Raw genomic sequence first — 5,357 nt, forward strand, 5'->3', positions numbered from 1 at the left:
TACTTTCCTTGCACTTCATCAAGTTTTAAAAGTCTTATAATTAATCTTTTTTCTACCAAATTACCATAAGTACTTTTTTTTCTGTTCAGACCGACTGGAAAAAGGGAAATCTTAATTTTCTTTGTTATTATTTTAAAGAAAGTGTGTGTGTGTGTGTCTTCTCATAGCAGAGCCACATCGGTCTATCCACTGTGTCCACCGAGAGGAATCAAACTCCTAATTTTAGCATTTAAAATCCGAAGACTTACCGCTGTCCCACCGGGGGAACCTTTTAAAGAAAGTGACAAACTACAACCGTGAAGGAATTGCTGGTTTTCCCTACCCTTGAACAAATGTACAATTTCCGCTCCACGTATGATAAAACACCTATACAGTGGTAGGGAAACCCAGACATATTCACATTTTTACGACATTGGTGTTACGGCTAGAGAAAATTATCATTTCTCATTAAAACTGCGACGTCACTGCTACCACACGTCAAAGAATTAAAGCAGACTAATCTGTCTTGGAGATTTCCTACCACTACATACTTTAATAGTTATTTTTGGTCTTGGATGAGATATTTCAAAAGTGGCGGTCATGACTGGTCCTGCATTATTACAGACTGTGCTAAAGCTGTGTTCGTTTTGCAGAATTTGCGTCCGAGAAACAGCGTAGAAGTAGGCTTAGATGAAACTCTCGTGCCTCTGACATAATTTAGTGTGGATAACACGTTGACTATTAAGAGTAAGTCACCAGAAATATGACATTTTTAACGACTATGGTTCTAAAATGTCGTCACAGTTATACTTAGATTATTCCTCTTTTTTTTTATCTTGATAGGTTAGAATCAAATGCTTGTATAACAGAAGAATATGTACATAAGAAACCACAGAAATTAGAGCAGAGACAGGAATTAAATTAATTTTGTTCTAGGAACATTAGAAGGCAGCGACATCTACAAGAGATCAGTATTACTTTTAGTTCGTTGATAAAACTGTTAGTTCTCAGTAACACTGTTGTATGCTTATTGACTGGTATGTGATAAGAGTAGCCTACAGCGTATACAATCCAGTTTCTTATGAGCATTTGGTGTCGCGGACGTCAAATCTATTATGAGTCATGACGCACTCACGTGTAGATAAAATTTAAACAATGGCATAGAAAACACCATGCGTTGAATGTAGAATACAAGTGGTGCGAACGGACAATAATAAAAATGAAAATTCCGCGTATTTTTTTCTGCATGACTTAGTTTAACGGCCATTGTCTAATTTTCTATGTAGGAGATCATTTCTAAAAATATATTAGAAACAAAAGTATTTCTAGTTGTAGAACAGAGAGGATTTTCATACTAAAATATACATATATATACCATCTGTTAATGTTCTATGAAAGTCAGAAAGTGTCATTGTATTAGAAGGATCGGCAAAGTCAAGTGTGTATCGTTTGTGTATTTACGAGAAAAAAATGTTCGAATCACAATGGTTGTGTTTAGATAATGAAATACCATATGGTATATCTTACTTAAACAATCAGAATACTCACAGTGATGTTCAATGGACGTTTTAGGTTGAGGATTGTGACTCAACCTGGAATACTTGGCTGGCATCAGCCATCTGGTTGATGACATGCACAATCACCTAATACGCTGTATTGCAATATTCAGAATACTGTGCCTCATTGAAATGCTTATCCTTATCGGGTACCAATCGCTGTCATGGCTAATCGCATATAAGATAACTCAGTCCTAATTAGTAATGTTTAACTTTTTAATAATAATTAGGTACTAATTAGTTTCATCCTAGCATAAACTAGGTAGCTAGTCTGCTACCTACTTCAGAGAATGACTGCTACTATGTTGTTAATAACAAGAATTCGATCTTGGGTTTTCTTTAAGAAAACGTCTTGTGCGTTATCCACTCGAAACCTCGAATCAACTAACTAGTTGAATGTCAGATATCCAGAATCAAATTAGCAGCGAAACATAGGATAAAAAGTACTTAGTCATTACAACCTAGATATATAAATTACTGACTAAAAATTAGATTTAGGTTATCATATAGATAATAACTATCACAACGATTCTAAATGAAAAAATCGGCCCCATTATTTAACGACATTGGTATAACAAAAAGTTCAGAATAGATGCTAGCACGACGTTGCTATCGTGTAAATAAACCACAAAGTCTTAAAACAAGTCTCAAACACTTTCTTGGATAATTATCAACCTAATCGACATCTTCTGTGAAACACTGGCTAAATGACCAGGTAACAGACCCCCTATGATTCCACGCCATATTTAAAACTTCTGACTACAAAGAAAGCAAGAAATCAGCAGTAATCATCTCCTACACTCTTACTCATATAGCAGTATTAGGGTTAACAGTTATGTTGGCCTATCAGCAAAAAGTACGGAACATATCCAGCCGAATATATGAGGCTCGAACACTGGATCTTCCAATACACAGCCTAACATGTCAGTCCGATCAAGTTTGAAAAAAAAAACAATTTATAAATAATATATATATATATATTAACGTCTAGGTTTAGTTTTCTACCACTTTTACCTCGTCAGTTTTTTGTCAGTTTATTTCATAAACATGTTAAAAGACGACTGTGTACAGATTTGAACAGGTTATTTCAGAGCTTGACATAGTTGGATTTCAATATATACGTTGTATTAAAACGATTTTGATGTCTCACTACGTCATTACAGTTCATGTCATCACGTATGTTCATGGTTTATCTAACGAATACGCACCGCCACAATAGATCTGCAGAGTAATTACTTATCACTGCAAAAGGATTTGTCTTAAGGCTGTCATATTCAAAGCACATTACTTTTTCCTATTCCATACCCTTCACAAAAGTGATACATTTCAGTAACATTACACTTCCCCTATCACGTCAAACAACATCCCAACACGCCTTTCCACTACGACTTTTAATGTCAAAATGTAGCACTGGTACATTCTGTTCCATCACGATTTTCATATTCAACATCATTTTAAATATAACATACTTAACCCTGTAAACTTTATCCTTTCGATTGATGTATTTGATCACGCTCAATGTCTCATAGATTATTTTACTATAATCCTGCCTAAAAAAAAATTCAATTTGAGGGTAGGCTAGTAGAAATTCTGATGAGAAATAAAATTGAATAAGGTATGCACGCGCCCTACGCTGGCGCACAGAAATACAGCTAATAAAAAGGAGTTGGTTTGTTTTGAATTTCGCGCAAAGCTAAGCGAGGGCTATCTGCGCTAGAAGTACCTAATTTAGCAATGTAAGACTAGAGGGAAAGCAGTTAGTCTTCATCACCCACGTCAACTCTTGGGCTACTTTTTTACCAACGAATAGTGGGATTAACCGTTACATTATAACACCTCTACGACTGAAAGGACGAACATGTTTGGTAGGATGGGGATTCGAACCAGCGACGCTCAGATTGCGAGTCAAGCGCCCTAACCACCTGGCCAATGAAAGGGGAGGAGGTATCATAGATTAATTTACTCTAATTCTGTCTAAAAGAATTTCAAGTGCCGCGACTATTGAGGATTCCCTCGTTTCATATATATCGTCTTAACTACCATATTTTCCATCAACTGAAATTTATAGCACACTTTTTCGACCCTCCCCTTTCCGAGATGTAACTTTTGTCTTTTATAAAATACTTACCAACATATAGACTTTTCAATTAACTCATTTTCGCTGTTGCTTTCTCTTTTTGTACGTTTCTTAATGTCGCTGAGAAGTTTGAGATCAAAAGTTTTATATCATGCAAACAATTATAAACATTGCTATCATGCTGCAAATTCTAGAATTTTAAGATAAAAGGAAATATAATGATATATTTTAATTTGCCTGATCTTTATTGAAAGGAGTAACGTAATTCAGCATCTTTAAAGCATTTCAATCCTAAATAGTGTTAGGATTCCCATCGCTCGTTCTTAGATCTAGACACTCCCATTTAGACAGATAAGCACCTTTAAAAATATCTGCGATGTACGCACACCCTGGGATCCACCCGAGAGAGGAAAAGGGCGAAAAGACTATTGTGTGGGTAAAGGGTTCTTAACGATCTCCGCTAGGCCTAGCTGTAGGCAAGTAAGATATAACTAAAACTACGGTAAAAACATGTAGATGTAAAAACACAAATACAACAGATATATAATTATGGAACCCTATATATTTCTGATTATTCATACATGTTACTTAACAGCATTACGTACTAGACTTTGGACTATGGGACTTCTTGTTGACCAATACTCTTATATTAACATGTTGTATGCCAGGGCTGTCGAACCTTTTTGAGAGCATCTGCCCAAACTGTCGATAATTTTTTGGAAAAAGTCTTTCGCGTGCCTATGGAAATTTTGAGCACTAAAATTTAAAAAGAGAGGACTGAACAAAACGAACTATAAAAAAGGAACGGTACATACATAATCTTGCCTGCAACATCTCGACCGAAGCAATATTTGTAATTAGTAACCGGAAGCTGGGGGGAGGGGGAGAAGAGTTGGCTTGTATACGCTGGTTGTAATAATATATATGTCACTGCCTCCCCACACACCCTCCGCCTTGGGATATGAACTTGCAAGATAATAAATATTCGCTAATTCCACCACATGCCAATAATTACTTATGCGAAAATAAACTGAGTTTAAATAACAGCAAGAGGAAGTTAAATGCGACATTTGCGGGAACTTAAAAGTGCTATATTTCCTTATTCGTTAATTTAGCAAAAGTATATTTGAAGCCATGGAAACGTAAACGTAGGCTTACGCCAAGTCGGAATTACTTCTTAGATAATTAAATGTATTGATTTTTAAGATAGTTTTTTTGAGCAATTTCTTTTTGGAGAAAGTCAATATGTTTATTTGTATTCATTTCAAACACCCAAACTAAATGAATCATATCCCATCGTTCATGACACTGTCTATTTAACTATTATAAATTATTTGTTGCTTTGGTAGTAGCCATAGATATCCAATAAATACACGCATTTGTATATTTTTAATGTTTATAGAGTTTCTAAGTCCCTTTTAACCTAAGTTAATTTAGGAGTATAAGTAATGTATTTGGTGTTTTTTGTCCCCCGCCCTAACCTGAACAGTAGGCACCTCATGCGACATATGGGCTAAACGGTAAGTTTAGAAACTTCCAGGATCAGGCACAACTGACCAGAGAGAGAGGACAATCAGTCAACTGTATCCACCGCCTACACGACTAGCCGTAACCTGATCAGAGAGAGAGAGGACAGTCAGTCAACTGAAGCCATCGCCTACACGACTAGCCGTAACCTGATCAGAGAAAGAGAGGACAGTCAGTCAACTGAAGCCATCGCCTACACGACTAGCCGTAACCTGATC

Source organism: Limulus polyphemus, unplaced genomic scaffold (assembly GCF_000517525.1).
Source record: "Limulus polyphemus unplaced genomic scaffold, Limulus_polyphemus-2.1.2 Scaffold3798, whole genome shotgun sequence".
NCBI classification, from domain to species: Eukaryota; Metazoa; Arthropoda; class Merostomata; order Xiphosura; family Limulidae; genus Limulus; species Limulus polyphemus.